Source organism: Bombus vancouverensis, unplaced genomic scaffold (assembly GCF_051014615.1).
Source record: "Bombus vancouverensis nearcticus unplaced genomic scaffold, iyBomVanc1_principal scaffold0053, whole genome shotgun sequence".
NCBI classification, from domain to species: domain Eukaryota; kingdom Metazoa; phylum Arthropoda; class Insecta; order Hymenoptera; family Apidae; genus Bombus; species Bombus vancouverensis.
Genome location: NW_027468944.1, coordinates 157,776 through 175,846, shown reverse-complemented (window position 1 = coordinate 175,846; position 18,071 = coordinate 157,776). Strand labels below are relative to the sequence as shown.

General features: G+C 33.9%; 1 long non-coding RNA gene across 1 annotated transcript in view; it reads left to right on the top strand.

Moving 5' to 3' along the window:
* The first annotated feature begins 206 nt into the window (after positions 1-206).
* The window catches only part of LOC143304756 (uncharacterized), a 30,085-nt gene continuing 12,220 nt past the window's right edge, over positions 207-18,071 (top strand). Inside the window, exon 1 of the long non-coding RNA XR_013061403.1 lies at positions 207-775. This is a non-coding gene — a long non-coding RNA (uncharacterized LOC143304756). The remainder of the gene's footprint in view (positions 776-18,071) is intronic.

The window sequence follows — 18,071 nt, the reverse complement described above, 5'->3', positions numbered from 1 at the left end:
CGATAAACGCATAGTTGTCGTCAAGCAGCGAGTTCCAGAAACATCTATTCGCCTTCGGTGCGTTATTTTATCCGCATAAAGAAAGAAGCTGGTATACGTGATCATAGGCGCGAACGGTGGCGTGATCCGAGCGTAGTGGGGGTCGTATCTCAGAGAAGACAAAGGACAAAATGGAAGGGCAGTCAGTGGCAAATGAGAATTCAAACGGGATGCATCGAAAGGTTCAGACGAATAAAATCAAAGTCGCTTAGTCTAACGAATACATCGAGAAATATCATAAAATCGGGTCAAATTACTGTAACAAACTAATTGTATCATCGTTAAATCATTTGTGACGTATTCATTATAACTTTAAATATCGTTAAATATGCACGTTTATATTAACCGTGTTAATTCAAAGTTAAAATCATTTGAACTATCTCTGTTATTCTAAACGAAACAGGGGAACGACTAATTCGCGGCGTCGATTATCATAATCGTAGCAAAAATTTACGTCTCCCGCTCACACGTTTCCCTCGCGATCGCGTCTCTACGCGAACGGTCGTAACATTTGGTCCTTCGAGCCGGATCACGAGCATTGGACGATCAAGTGAACAGAGATACAGCAGTAAATCATACAGTGCCACATGATCACATCATCATCATCAGCATCGCAGCAACCGTTAGCGGCGAACCTCGCGCCAACAACTAGAGGGTCAACTTCCGCAAGGAAATGTCTTGCACGTCAAATCAGACACACACGGTGACGAGCAACGTTTCAATTCGCGACAACAAGGTATGCTCGTTCATTGTATTGTCTTTACAATCCGCTATAACATTGAACACTGTTTATTTTTTATCAGCTTCATTCTAGAATATAAGGATACACAGCTATGAGATATGTCAAGTCATTCAACAAACCACTAGCTTTAATTTTGGATATTTTATTCTGGTAGAAATTTACAAAATTCCAATGAAGATATTAGAAATCCATCTTCAGGAATTTATGTCGCAAAAGTATTGATGATAAATTCTGTAGTAGGATTAAGATCCTGCATGGTTCCAAACCTGTTGCTAAAATCCATGTTGATGTAATCCTAATTTCCCCAAATTTTCATCTTTATTTTTACACTGCGATTTAAGGCAAGAAAAATGATTGAAAGTTTCTTTTGTTCTTGTTTCAAATCATTTTTCCTTCTTAAAAAGGATTTTAAGAAAGATAAAAAATATATTTTTCTCAAAGTATGATAGCGTTTGTGATAGATCATGTATGATCTTGTCCTTTCTTTTCAATGCTATATCTAATGTCCTTGAATGTTCCATATCTTTTCATTTACTTATACTCTCATCTTATTCTTCTGGTCTGAAGGTATAACTGTTACAGCTTTTAATGGTGTTTTGTTTTTATCTCTTGAATATATTCCGCTTCATTTATCACTTTTAATTTATCGTCATCCCTTCGAGTTCATCTATCTTATCTTGTAGTTTCAAGTTTTCTTCTTTTTTCTATCCATTTTATTTCCTTATCTCCTGTTATTTTTCTCTAGCTTAACATCTTGTATTAGGTGTAACTAAATATATTATTTGCCTTTCTGATCTCCTTTAATTTGTCTTTCATATTTCTCATTTCTTCTCAACGCGAGAATTGATTGTAATTTCAACAAATAAATAAAAAAAAAAAAAAAATTTCTCATTTCCCTAAACATATCTATCTTTTTCAGGATTTCAAATTTCATGCCTTTATTCCCTGTGTTCACAACTATATTTCCTTTGTTTATACTTGTTGTTATCTATTCTTTGTCTTTTGTTGCCATTTTGCTGTTTATGATGTGTTTTTCTAATTTTCCTCTTGTGTTTCTTTCCTCTGCCATTTTAGTTGTAACTGTCTACTTTCTTGAGCTTTCTTTGTTCCGTTGTAGTTTCCTATTATCTGTTTTATCTTTTTCTGTTTTTTTATTTATTTCACTGTTAGAATTTCTTGTTTCTTACAACATTTTATCGTATTGTCTTGTTCTTCTTTTATTACACTCTACATGTGGGATTCAGCCAACTGTGGATATTGACAACTGTATGTGGAAAGTAATGAAATAATTCTGGAAATCAATGTTTCTGAAATTTTCTTTCACATATTACTCTTTATGCCACATTTAAGTATAACTGTGAAATAAATTTTTATCTTTTCTTGTAAGTGTACTTTTACACATCGTTCCTGGTGATAGTAGTATAACAATATTTTATTGCACACACAAAAACTGGACTTATGCTGCAATAAAATGAAATTATAACACTAACTTTTGTTACAATGATTATAAAAAATTAAATAAACTGCGGAGGCCTATGCAGTAAATATGCAAAGTATATGCGATGTTATACCCGTTGAGTCCAACAAGAACTTCGGGATATTTTGTGGTGGTGTAATATGGTCCAGTGGCAGATAGCGCGGAGACAATGTATCTATGTGCTGAATCAAAAGTAAAACTTTTTTATTTCTAACTTTTCCAAAATTAAACTTTTACTAATATATTTGTGATGTTAGATTTACTTATTGATATGTATTTAATTATCATTTACTCGGTAAGCAAATATGCTCCAAATTATATCGTGCTTGGTCTTATCTGAATGAGAAAAGTGTGACAAATATGTTGGTAAATGATTTCATTTACTACAATGAATCAAAAATAAAAAGAATTTGATTTATGAGTTGAGGGTCTCAGCTTGTGGGAAGTTTTTAATGTTTGCGTAATGTACGCCTAGTATAGGTGCTCGCATAAACGTTGCACTTCATACTACCATTTATTGACTTACAATGTAACCATTCCTTAGACTATGAACTTACAAACTAGTATAGGCAGGCCCGATATTGTATTATGGATCGCTGACATTTTAGGAGGGGGAAGAAAGAGAATAAACGTATGAGATATATAATTACGTATATATGATTACACAATTGCAGGGAACATTTTCTTAATTTAACTGTGTTTGTATAACTGTGTTTGTCAATTCACATCAGAGACCAGGCCACACACCGCGGGCAGGATGGCGCCCAGATGTCTGCACATCCTTGGCGCGTGTAAGTACCCACCAGGGGTCTTGGAATTTTCATAGTTAAGGTCCTTCAGGCCAAGCGAGTATCTCTTGTCTTAGATTTCCTTTTACGTTTATTGTTTACTATGGGTTAACAGGGAAAGTAGGTTTTCCTCGCGTCTGCTATGTTGCGTTAGCAACTTTCTCACGAGGGCGGCTAAAACCCTTCCTGGTCCACCAACCGTCTTATTATCCAATCGGAGAAAGATGTCTACTACCCTCACTTCCTTAACCAAAATTATCATCAACAAGTCCGATAGTCCCGTGTCCTTAGACACACCCATCCCTAGCTTTCCCCAGACACAGTATCGTCAGTAAAACTTCACTTATTCCGTATCCTTAGAATAGTCAACATATCTTTACCGGTCTCTATCCTTATAACAGTCGCGTACTTAACGTATCAGTGTAACTAGGTTTTACATAAGGTGGTTGGAGTGAATTGTGATTTGTGTGTGTTAATTCAGTGTGTATTTCATTGTGATTGCTGAATTCATAATAAAGATTAATGAAAACAAAATTAATAGTTGTGTTACGACTCAGCTATTTTATTTTATCGTCTAACCCTCAAGTTTACGTGACATTTGCATTGTTCTTTTGTGATCTTTGCTTACAATCTTTGGTTCATTTACTAACTAAACATACGGTTTTCTTATTGCTATAATTTAATTTTCTACGGTGGTTATTTATCTTTATTGTCTTATTTATTTTTATCTTTATTGTCTTTGAGTGTCTTACTTAAATCTACGGTTGACAATTTATACATAAGTCTTATATTGCTATCCTTATGGTCTATGTCGCTATCGTACAGTATTTTTTATTATTACGTTTCTGCTGTAGTGATAGAATAATGCTAAGTTATTATTGTTTTGGATTAATTTCACGCTATCTAAACAGGTGAAGGATTCCGGGGGGAAATAACCTGTTTTTTGAACGTGTTTATGGTATAACGGGTTTGACTATAGATTGTGGGCGACGATGAAGTTTGTGATTATTTTGTGTATCTTTGACCAGTGGTCTGACTAATTTAAGAATGAAGAATCGATATGGATTAATTTGGGCTCTTCGTATAGCTTGTGATTTGCTATATTTGCTAAATTTCAATTCTGGCAATCTATATATTCCTAAACATGCTGTGATGTATTTTCTTTCAATGATTCTTAATTTTTCCGTGGCGTTGACACTTACATTGAAACAGATTTAACGACCATACATTAGAATGGTTGGTCTAATTAGTGTTTTGTAGCAGGGAAGTTTTATTGATCTGTGCGAATCTTTCGAGTAAGGTAGTCTTATGAGGTATAAGAAGAATTTATCTGCTTTCTATAACTGTGTCTTTATGTTGTCGTTGTGATTTAACCCGAAGTTTAGATGGACTCCGAAGCATCTAACTTTGTTTGCATCGGAAAATTTTCCGTTGATATTTTCTGTTGTATGGAAGAATATTTTCGAATTTATTCTCACGTCGTACTTTGCTTTTGAAGTTTTTGAAATATATGGACTGAACGAGATTGTTTCACATTTATGGGTGTAGATTCTTAGCTTCCGTGTTGGAAAGCGTAATTTTCTACTTTCTTGACTAGGTCTTGCAGCTGGATTTTTATTTGTCACGGTTTATTGTTTCTTGTTTTATTGTTTATTAACATATCATTTACGAATGCTATTGCTGATTTATTATTTTGATTGCCGTTCTTGTTCATGCCATACATTTATAATAGGACACTAAACATGGATATTGAACAGGATAGGCCGGTTTACCGTGTCCTACTGTAGATCTCGATGCGTTTGGTCCTTTTGCTTGATCCCTCTGAGAGGTAGAAGTATCTATCATTTTCTTTTTCATTTTTCCTTTATTAAACGTTCTTATTTGTTTCTACAAATACTTACATTTTTGTATCATTTGCTAATTACTATAGCATGGGGATTTCTGTGCTATTACCCATAATAAAAAAAAAACAAAATAAAATAAGGAAGGTTTTTAACGTTTTAATTAGAATGTATGGGTGTGTGATTTGTTAATAATTCAGGATGAGTAAGGATAACTATTATCATTATTATCATTATTATTATTATTATTATTATTATTATTATTATTATTATTATTATTATTATTATTATTATTATTATTATTATTATTATTATTATTATTATTATTATTATTATTATTATTATTATTATTATTATTATTATTATTATTATTATTATTATTATTATTATTATTATTATTATTATTATTATTATTATTATTATTATTATTATTATTATTATTATTATTATTATTATTATTATTATTATTATTATTATTATTATTATTATTATTATTATTATTATTATTATTATTATTATTATTATTATTATTATTATTATTATTATTATTATTATTATTATTATTATTATTATTATTATTATTATTATTATTATTATTATTATTATTATTATTATTATTATTATTATTATTATTATTATTATTATTATTATTATTATTATTATTATTATTATTATTATTATTATTATTATTATTATTATTATTATTATTATTATTATTATTATTATTATTATTATTATTATTATTATTATTATTATTATTATTATTATTATTATTATTATTATTATTATTATTATTATTATTATTATTATTATTATTATTATTATTATTATTATTATTATTATTATTATTATTATTATTATTATTATTATTATTATTATTATTATTATTATTATTATTATTATTATTATTATTATTATTATTATTATTATTATTATTATTATTATTATTATTATTATTATTATTATTATTATTATTATTATTATTATTATTATTATTATTATTATTATTATTATTATTATTATTATTATTATTATTATTATTATTATTATTATTATTATTATTATTATTATTATTATTATTATTATTATTATTATTATTATTATTATTATTATTATTATTATTATTATTATTATTATTATTATTATTATTATTATTATTATTATTATTATTATTATTATTATTATTATTATTATTATTATTATTATTATTATTATTATTATTATTATTATTATTATTATTATTATTATTATTATTATTATTATTATTATTATTATTATTATTATTATTATTATTATTATTATTATTATTATTATTATTATTATTATTATTATTATTATTATTATTATTATTATTATTATTATTATTATTATTATTATTATTATTATTATTATTATTATTATTATTATTATTATTATTATTATTATTATTATTATTATTATTATTATTATTATTATTATTATTATTATTATTATTATTATTATTATTATTATTATTATTATTATTATTATTATTATTATTATTATTATTATTATTATTATTATTATTATTATTATTATTATTATTATTATTATTATTATTATTATTATTATTATTATTATTATTATTATTATTATTATTATTATTATTATTATTATTATTATTATTATTATTATTATTATTATTATTATTATTATTATTATTATTATTATTATTATTATTATTATTATTATTATTATTATTATTATTATTATTATTATTATTATTATTATTATTATTATTATTATTATTATTATTATTATTATTATTATTATTATTATTATTATTATTATTATTATTATTATTATTATTATTATTATTATTATTATTATTATTATTATTATTATTATTATTATTATTATTATTATTATTATTATTATTATTATTATTATTATTATTATTATTATTATTATTATTATTATTATTATTATTATTATTATTATTATTATTATTATTATTATTATTATTATTATTATTATTATTATTATTTTCTGTGTCCCTTGGTTCTCCTGTTATTTCTCATTCTTCTATTACGTGTCTGAGGTCTTCTTCTTTCTTTTTACATAGGTTGCATCTTTTTTCTCCCTCTTCTTTCCAGTATTCCCTTGATTTAGTCTCGTTTCCACATCTGAATCTTGCTAATATTTTTCTGTCCTTCCACTTCATCCTCCCTTCTAAGTATTTTGCTAACTCTTCTTTGGCGATTTTTCTATAATGTTTGTCATATTTTGATTCCCTTATCCTTTCCCCCCTCTCTTCTGCTTCTCTCTTTCTCCTTTCTTCTATAATTTGGTCTAGTGTCATCTTTTCTTGCTCTTCTCTTACTTCCATCTGTGTCCCTCCATTTCTCATCCTTTCTAGTCCCTTCTTTCTCTTTCTTGCTCTTTTCCGTTATTGGCCATTTCCCCAGTTTCTCTCTCTTTCCTTTATGCACTTCTTTACTAGTTCCTTTTTTGACTCTATGGCTTTCCCTTCATACCTTGCTGCTCTTCCTAATACTTTTTTTTTGATTTCTGTTAGCTTACATTCTTCCATCGATATATAATTCGGTGTTGTCATATCTAAACCTAAGCTCCATTTCACATATCTTCTTTGTATTCTATCCAGCCTTTCTTCCATGTTCCAGCCTCATACCTATGCTCCAAACAGCGCCACGTTCTCTACCAGCGTTCCAAACATCTTCATTCTCCTCTTGTTGTCCTGTTTGGAAATTTTTTCTTCCACGCTCCATGTTTTCTTCATTGCTATTCTTGCTCTCTTTTTCCTGTCTTCTATGTGTTTCTCATCACTACCGTTTTTTCAGTAGTATGTACCCTAGGTATCTTATCTCGTCCACTTCTTCTAATTCTCGTTCTCCCCATTTCCATTTTCTTTGTCTCCTCTTGTTCTTTCGTTTTTTTTCGAAAACTACACTCTTGGCTTTTTTCGTGCTCAGTTCCAATTCGGTTTCCTTTAAAAATATTTCGAATCTCTTTAGCATTTCCTTTAGCTTCTCCTCTCTATCAGCCATCAGCACAATATCGTCTGCATATGTCAATGACCATACCTTTCTTTCTCCTGCCACTATGCCCCCCCCGACTTGTCCTTTCCTTAATTCTTCTTCCAGCCCCGCCACGTAGATGTTAAATAACGTAGGGCTCAACGGGCATCCTTGTCTGACTCCCCTCACTGTCCAAAATTCTTTTGTGTTGTTATTCTTGATTCTTACCACATTCTTTGTTTCTGCGTATATCTCTTTAATCCTTCTGGTCAAGTTTTCGTTAATCCCCATTTTTCTCATTTTCTCCTCCAATTTCTTTCTGTTTAGCCTGTCGAACGCCGCTTTTAAGTCCGCAAAGCAGGCATGTAGTTTTTCTTTTTCTCTACTCAACTGTTTGTCTATGATATGGTTTATCACAAATACCGCGTCTTTCTTTTCTGAATCCGAATTGGCTCTCTTTCAGTTTGTTTTCAATCTCTGCCTTCAGTCGTTCGTGCAGTATCCCTGCACAGATCTTGTATGCTGTATCCATTCATGTTACTTTTCTGTAACCCTTCCCTGCTCTCTTGTCCCTCTTTTTATATATCGGACATATTTGCTCCTTTTTTCCAATCTTCTGCTATCCCCACCCCATTCCATATTTTCCTTAACAGAGCCCATAACGCTTCACCCACTTCCTTCGGTGCATACTTCCATACTTCATTTTCTAACCCGCCTTCCCCCATTGCTTTCTTCTCCTTCAAGTTTCTTAGTTTCTATATCACCTCTTCCTTCTCTATATATTATCTTCTCTCTCCTCCATTATTTTCTCTTCTGCTCGATGCTCCTCTTTTTTTTTCCTGCCCTCTTCGTGCTCTGTTCCTTCTAAAATTTCCATAAAATGATTTTTCCACTCTTCCTCGCTTATTTCATATAATCTTCATCTATATTCTCTCTTCTTCTTCTGTATTTATTTATGTATTTCCACGCTTCTTGTTCTGTTTTGATCTTCTTGATTTTCACCATTTCTTCTTCTTCGTATCTTTCCTGTCTTTGTTTGCACCTCTATTTGAATGTCTTTTTTCCTCCATAAGAGCTTCTCTACTGTATTTTCCTTTCATAAACTTTGTCACCTTCCTTCTCATCTCTCTTTTACTCTCTTTTCCTCTCTTTCTATTCCTTATCTTTACTTTCTTCTTTTGCATTGCTTCGTTTATCTTCTTGTTGATTTCTGTCCACATTTCCGCTACTGTTCTTCCGTTGCAGGTCCAGTCTTTACATTCGTCCAAGTATTTTTCCACACTTTTGTTTGTCCATTCCCTCTTCTCCTTCTCTTCTTCTTCCTGTTCCTCATTTTCTTTGTAATTCCGCCCCCCCCCTATTTCTATTTCTAACGGCATGTGGCCTGACTCTGTTCTTTTTCCTATTTTCATGTAAATTATTTCTTCTGTCGCCTCCTGATTGCCAATCACATAGTCTATTACTGAGTTTCCTCTCTCGCCAATATAGGTCCGCTCCTCTCCTTCTTTATCGCTGCCATTGATTATCTTTAGCAGTGTTCTTCCTTCCATGTTTATTGTCTTGTCTTTTGATCGTCTGTTTTTTTCTTTCCCTACGTCCTCGTTTATCGACCCTCCCTCTTCTCCCGTTCTTGCGTTCCAGTCTCCGCCGATGATCATCACCACTTCCTCTTCTCTTCCGTCTACTCTTTCCTCTATTTTTTTCCATGTCCCTTATGTATCTTGATTATAATCCATCATTATCCTATACGTCTTGTAATTGTATATTATTTTTCTTCCAACTATATTATCACTAATTCCTTTATATCCTATTTCTCTTAGGTTTTTATTTATACCCGTTGTTATTCTTCCCTTTGCTCTTCCTTTTTTCCTTACTGTCATTGCTGCCCTGCATTTCCAGTCGAATTCTTTGGGTAGTCTATATTTTAACTTTTCTCTTTTGTCCTTACTTATTAGCCCTGCTACATTTCAGAAGCACGTTTTCATCCCCATAGTAGTCCCCCCTCCTGTTCCTCTTTTTTCATTTTCCTTCCCCTCTCTTTCTTTCTTCCTCCAGCCTCTCTTCGTTTTGGTTCCACCTGTACCATTTGTTTTCTATTGTTAGTTTCTTGTATCCTGTCCTTACATATTTGCCTTGTTCCATTCTTTCTCTGGCTATCCTTCTTATGTGTTGCTTCCCATCCGTTTCTTTTTTTGTCAGATCATCGTCCATGTATACACCCTTTTCCCATTTGCTTTTCTCCTTCATTATCCTTATTTTTTCCTCCATTGATTTCATCGTTGCCACTATTATTGTGTTCTTGCCCCCCCCCCACCCCACCTTTATCATATGTGCTTTTTCTACTTCTGCCCCTATCCTCATTTTTTCGTTTATGAACTCCTTTACTGTCTCTTCATTGCTTCCTTCGTTCCAGTCCACTCCCTTGATTACTATGTTTCTTCTTCTTTCCTCTCTCTCTCTGTCCTGTCCTGATCCTCTCCAATTCTTCTGATTCTACCCAATAATTCTTTCTTTTCCCATTCCCACTCTCCTTTCTCTCTGTCTGTCTCTCTTTCCCTTCTTTCCCTTCTTTCCCTTTCCTCTTTCATTTCTCTCTTCAGCTCCTCCACTTGCTTTTCCAATATATATATATTTTATTTCCTCGATCATTGCCTCGAATCCTCTTTCCATTTTCTCTATTTCTTCCACCACTGCCTCCATTACTTTCTCTCTGGCTGGTGTCTCTTTTTCTGTCGAGCTGTATTTGTCCAGTGTATTTTTGAAGACTGCTTTACCAGTACTCCTTGGTCTTCCCCTGTTTGTCGCCATCTGCCGTTTCCCTACCTTACTTTGTTTTGCCGCGTTTCTAGCCTCCTAACCTCTTCTTTTCTAATTTTTCTTATTTGTAGCTTTCTCTCGTTCTTGTCTCCTTTTTCGCTTTTCTTTTGCCTTCTCCTTGTATGCTCACTCTTTATTTTCCCTTCTTCATGCCTCTTTATGCTTCCTGTTCCTTTTTCCCTTCACACTTCACTTTTTCCACAGAGATCTCCGTCCGTGTGTTACCCTCGGCCCGAACCGAACCGAAAGCCCAAGTAAGGATTACTATTTTTGGCAAGCGAGTTTATGTAATTGTCCATTTTGTCGTCATATGCTTTAGAGAATTTTGTGTGCACTTAGTATCGATGTTAGTATAGTTGATTGGAAGGTTTCTGTTTTCTTCATATTTGATTTGGCAACCATGCCCCATTTTTGTAGTTCATAAGACCAGGCTGCATATGTCCGATTTAGATTTTCTTGCTACGAGCTACATGGAATTTCTGATTAGATGTAAGTGTTTAGTTTTTTCTTGTATGTGTTTCTTCCAGTTCAACTTATGACCCAGATGTAACTCCAGATGTATTTAACGAAAGTTGTCTGTTGGATTTCCTGATTTAACAATTTGTTTGAGTTTGGATCTAAGATAAGGTCACTGCAGCAATGGCTTAATGCGTCAACATGTGACATTTTCACATTCAATTTTGTAAGATCACCCATTGCGCAATGCGTGGGTCGACTGTTTGTTTGCTTAACGTGAGACGCGAACTATCGTAATGGGTAACGATCTTAAAATGAATCCCATAAATATAAATATGGAACCTATTGATGGCATGAATAACGGCTAAACGTTCCAGCTCGAAGCTGCAATATTTTGACTCTACGATAGTGGTTCGTTTACTAAAATAAAATATAAGTCGAAAGAAACCGTCCGTTTGTTTTTTAATTAATACCGCGCCGAAATCACTTGCGATGGCATCACAATGCAACTCTGTTTTAAAATCGGGGAATAGATAATCAAAACCGGTTCATCAGCTAATTTACCTTTTTAAACACGTAGAGGCCGTATTTTCTTTCGCGCCAAACTGGAAATTCGCATCGTTTCTTAATAATTCATATAGGGATTTCGTTAAAATAGAAAAATTTGGAATAAAATACCTAAAATAGCTTGCGGGGTTCACAAAATGCAGTACGTCTTTCGCCGTTCGTGGCAGTGGATAGTCTCGGACAGATTCAATGCCGTCTCGACTGGAACGAATACTAGATTCATTAAAATTAGTTAGCCAAGATATGTAACTTCGCGGTATAAAAAAAGAAAATCTGTCTAAATGGAATTGTAAATCGTTTTATACAGCTAAATGAAAAATTTCTTCAAACATTCAAAAAATCAAAATATGTTCTTTAAGCGTTTCTGTAGCGACTAAAATATCATCTAAATATAATACGACTTTATTCTTTTTACCGAGATTGGTAAATACAAAATTAATATATCATTGAAAAACACGCGGGGCATTAGTAAGCTCTAAAGGCAATTTCAGGTGTGCGAACTGTACAAAAGATGTATATTTAATAGATGATTTTGAAACCCTTAGGTGATGAAAACCATTCTTTATGTAGTTTCGACCAATCGCGGGGAGACGTAATCGCGAGGAGAGACGTCAACGAGAGTCGTAAATTCCCGTTACGATTATAGCAATCGACGCCACGAATTGACCGATCCCCTGATTTCCGTTGAGATAATAGGGATGATTTAGTTTGTATAACACTGTGATTCACAGAATTGTAAATTATATATTTCCAACACTTAGATTACACTGTTGAGCATAGATAAATAGATAATCACTTATCGCACGAAGATAAGATAGATGTGTACGTTAGAGCAGGGCTCTTATAATTGGATTTAGTGTATTAGTGGACGTAGCACTATAATATATTTAGTAGAGGAGATGTATGTTCGACAATACCGAGAACCGACTAAAATAGTTTACGTGAATTATGCTACTCTAGCGTTATGCTTAGACTGCCACGTTAGGCGTTAGCGTTAAACTGACTAGTTGACTTGACTCTCCCGATGTCGTAAGAGAACGAGGTGACTTTTCCAACGGTGTAGAAGAAGTGAAGTTGAGTGACGATGCTGTGTCGGAGGAAAGCTAGTGATGGGTGTGTCTAGCGCACGGTACCATCCGATTTGTTGATGACGATTTTGGCTAAGAGAGTGAGGGAAATAGGCTTCGTTGTTAATTGGTTAAACGACGGTTGGCGGACTAAGAAGGGTCTTAGCTGCCCTCGATAGAAAGTTGTTATTAGGAAGCATCGTACGTGGAAAAAGCCAACTCTCCGTTGGCAAGCCGTGGTAGATAACAGTCTAAAAGTGATTGAGAAAAATACATTTGTTGAGTCGGAAGGACCTTAGCAAGCAAATTACTCGGATTTATGACGGGTGCTTAAGGCTATTGAGAGTACGCCGTAAGGATGAGCAGTTTTTGTGTGGTATGAGTGCCCCTTTGTTTGCTTTTTCTCTTACTTGGAATTTTTGGCAGTGTTCTCTTTCTGTTGGGTCGATTTCACTTAACTTGGGTCTGAATAGTATGGTTTCGCATTTGCTTGTGTTGATTTTTAGTTTCCACGCGTGGTAATAGTCGTTTATTTTTTCGAAAAGTTCTTGCAGTTCAGTTTTTATTGTCTTAGTTTTGCGGCCTGTTACGTAGATGATTAGGTCATCTGCGAAGGCTATGGAGCGTTTGTGAGTGGATGTATTGAAATTAAAGAGGTTTAGTAAGTCACTATTGTAAATACTGAAAAGTAGCGGGGAATTTACTGTACCTTGTTGCAGACCATTTGTTATGGAGAATTCTTTGCTTGATGTGTTTGAACCTTCGGTCATTACGAATGTTCTGCTTGTGATCATGTCCCAGACTATTTTAATTAGATGGTTAGGAAGGTTTATCTTGATCAATTTGTATATGAGATCTGGGATCCAGACTGTGTCAAAAGCTTTTTCGAGGTCTATTAAGCAGGCGGCTACTCGTTGTTTTGCGTTTAGGGCCCAGCAGATGTCCGACGTAAGTTTGTTTATTGCGCGGATTGTGGAGTGGTTGTGCCTGAAGCCAAATTGATTTTCTGCGATTATGTCATTTTTTGTGCAGAAGGAAGTTAGGGGGTTGTTTATGATTATTTCAAGTACTTTGCTTATGTTGGGGAGGAGACTTATGGGTCGTAGGTTTGCGGGCGATGAGCCGTCTTTGTTTTTTTTTGTAATAGCTATCAATTTGGCTTTTTTCCATTTTCTGGGGAAATATGTGTTGTTTAGAGCATTGTTGAAGAGTACTGTGTAGTACCATTTTATTTTGTTCGGTAGGCGCTTGAGTAAAACGTTTGGGATGCCGTCGAAGCCGGAGGATTTTTTGTTGTTTAGTTTGGAGAAGATTGTGTTTGGTTGATTGTAATTTGTGAAGTAGTTTATTTCTGGATCTGGTTGTTTGGGGTTGTCTGCGGTGTTTTCGTTTGAGAATGTACAGACTGTTTTGTTTAGCGTTTTGTCTTGTTTCATTTCATTTTTAAGTTTGTTTCGGCGATGATAATTCTGTTTAGTTGATCTCGGCCCATGTGTTCGTTTTGTGTGTGTATTTTGGAAAAGTGGGTGCCGATGATGTCTAGTTTTTCTGTTGTTTTAGTTATTATGAAGTTACCCTCGATGTCTTTGGTGGTGTTGTGTATTGTTATACCTGCTTCTTGGATGAGGGAGGTTTCTTCTGGGGGCAATTTGAGAGGTGGGATGGAGCTTTGTCCTTTTGGTCTGAAGATTTGATTTATTTGTGGGAACATGTTGGCTGAGTCGTTTTTGGAGATGTTTCTTATTTTATTTGTCCGGTAATGGTTTATAGCGTTTGCGAATTCTTGTTTCATTTGCGCTTTTATTTTGTATAGTAGGTACTTTAGGAATTCTAATTCTTCTCTTTTGTCGTAAAAGGCACCGGAAAATTGTCTTTCACGGTGATCTTATTTAATTCCCCGTAGATGACGCAGAGATGCATTTTTTATTCTTTTTCCGCACTAATACAACAAGGGATTGCGTATGGTGAATTGCTTGGTCTGATCATTTCTTTCTCGTACAAATCGTCCAAAATTGAAAAATCGGCCGATATGCCGACAGCAATGTCGCCGTTCGGCCCTCTTTACGGAGTGAGACTAGCCTTGCCGTCCGCCACGCTCGTGGGTAGACTCCCTCCCTCAGACATCTCGTGTAGAGGCGCCGAAGTTTGACAACGAGATGATGGCGTACGGTTTATCTCGCGCGACGTAACACGGTTTTTCGCTACATATAGCAAATTTCTTTTTATGATTAGTATTTTGGTTCATGCATACCTGAAATATAATTACGATGTAATTTTGTTAAATTGAAAATCGCCCTAGCCTGCCACAGATATTGGTGAATTATAATACAATTATTCAGTTTTTCTACAAACATTGTGGCCTTTTTCCTACTTAGTTCGGTAATTTTCAATTTTAAGGTGTTGAACAATTTCGTTTCGTTGTAATTTAAGATTTGTTAACGAGCACTTTTCACAAACTGACCGCTGTTACTTGTCTTTGGATCGTTGTTTTGTGAATGCGGTGAATGTAGGAATAAGAAAGAAGAGAAGCAATTGAGATACAACGAGATACCTTACAGATTTTATATCTAGACAAATAAAGTCAAAAGAAATATAATTTAACCAGTGTCTGGATCCATTTGGACTAGTCAGCAAATAACGGAAGTTGTTTAACTTAGTGTCATAAGAAGCCAAGGTATCTCTAAACGACGGATTTAGTATCGACATTCATTGTAACTTCAAAGAATTGTGTCGGACATGGCATGGTCTTCTGTGCAGTTGACCGAACGTTGCGCATTTCCAGAGTTTAGCTATCGTCCAATATCATTTTGATCGTAAGATTTTCAAAAATCCAATTAAATCGTTTTATAACAATGAAATGAAAAATATGAAAACTTCGTTTTTCTTATTTTGGCAATTTATGAGTAATTGCGTTATCGCTGGAGTAGACAAAGAAAACACCGGAAACTACTTGCAGTGATCAGTTCCGCGAAGTAGTGGGGATAACTCGTATCCGCCTAAAATTTGAAGAGACAAATTTTCGACTCTCTGAGCGACGTTTATTTCGTCAGGACTATCAATTGTCGTTTGAACGTTGCATTAATTTCTCTAATGTAATTTCGCGTACCTTTAACTGTAACTCAGTTCTTTCGGTACTTAACGAGAGAGCCGAAAATTTCGTCGTTTTAAAGTTTGACGATCTCGATAATTGTTAATTGTGTAATTTCGTGCTCCTGATAAGGATCGATAACTTACAATTAATATGCATAAAAATAATTACAAATATTGTTAAATATGCCCGCCTTGATATTCAGTACATTTATTATTTCTTCGTAACATGTTTTTAAAGACGCTTAATAATATCTCTTCACTTATTTGTGACACTCGCCTTTCGATATTCTCCTCAGCGGTTTCGATTTGTACACATCAGTCTCTAGCATCCCACAGAGAAAGAAATTCGGAGATGTCAAATCGGTATATCAATCGTATAGGCCCGAGTACCATTTGAAATGTTTCTGTCGCTAAAAAATTCTTCCATCGTCGTTGCCCACGCTGTATGTGCCGATTTGGGAAGGTTTATATAGTAAGGTTGGGTCCCTCTGGAGGGCTTATCATTGGATGCCTATTAGACGTGGCTATCTTGTTATTATCTTGTTACTGCTCCGATGGCTGTGGTATGCAGGATGGTTGTCAGACGTGCTTATCTTATTACTACTTTCCGAGTCTGCAACATTAGCAACATCTTTCGTACGCCTTCAGTTGTTCGTTTCCGCAATATAGCGCACCATACACCAATCTTAGTCGTATGCATTGGTATCTCCCAAATTTCTCCAAGATTGATAGTGTTATATGTTCGGCTATTCTACGAGTTGATATGCCTATGTAGATGGAGCCACATCTTGTCGCTGAAAGAAAATAACATATCTAAAACATTGTCATTTTTTTCCTTATAGAAATATTGGGAATCACCGATAATAGCGAATATGTTGCCTGAGATTTCTATTTTCTTCATAATCTTTACTGTATTTAACATAACAGCGTCCAAAATTTTAACCAAGCCCTTAATTATCCATTGGGCTTATTTGCCTTATTATCTCCTTCCGAGAAGGAGGATATTTCCTCCGCATACTCTTCCGATTTCCCACTGTCGTCCTCCAGTTTTCTAACAGGGTAACTTTTCGTTGATACCTTTGTCGTTAAGTATTTCGTATTTCTTTCTGCGTATAAAGAAAGGCAAGGTAAGTCTGGTTCGTTAGCTCAGCCGGTGAGTCAACGTCCATTTCGTTCTCGTGTCCCATTTTAATTTTTCCAACTAGACTCTGTGTCAGTCTCCGACCCGGCTTGAACGGGTCCACCTCCTTTACATTGCCCTTTCTAGTTATCGGGATAATCAGTACCTCCTCCAACGTATAATCCGTTCGAAGGCCTATCCTTTTCTCCCCTTTTTTCGCTTTTTTGTCTGACGTGTTTTCAGTGGGTCTAGTTACTCTGGAGCAAGTACTCCCCGTATCTACGTCACTCTCGCTAAGTGAACGATCCCCGAATACTGAAGATTGTGTATTGATAAGGAACGATACGGATACATGTGCCAGAGTCATTTGCGATGACCGGCTTCTAACAGATGTGCGCATCGGTCTTCTCGAAGCTTCGGTTAGACTTCATCGGCTATCGAAAAATGGTCTTTCACGAAATAATTATACTTCGTTACTTTCTTGGACGGAGATGACTAGGAAGGATCATATGCTATTGCTCAGAGGATCTCGATCCTAGAGCTTCCAGCTTGGCACGCACCGTACCTAGAATGGTCTTGGCGGAAACCGGATTTTTGAAATTCTCGCACATGCGCGAAATGCGATGTAACAAGACGACGCCTTATTGTGCGATAATGTCGGTCATGATGACGCGTACTCGATTGCCGTGTCGCAGAGATCTAGAAGACTCGACTTTATTGTACGCTCAGACTGGAGACCCGTCTCGAAGGAACACCGATATTTAAAACATATCGTTGGCGCATTAAGCGAGAGTTAGAAAGGAGAGAGTACAACATGAAAAGGGCACGATACAAAGACGAAACTAGACGTGATCGAAACTTTTGTTTATTGTCACACATGTACAGTTGCAAAAATAAACTTTAAAAAATTAAGAAGAACAGAAATTATTTTAACTTTTAGGCTGCACAAATTTTCACTCGAAATACCGAAAGCGACAGGGTAAAGGCGTATACGAGCATGTGTAATTAATTTTGATGACTCAAATGCTGAGCACGACTGTGTGAAAAAAACTGCGTGACGCGCAGTATTAT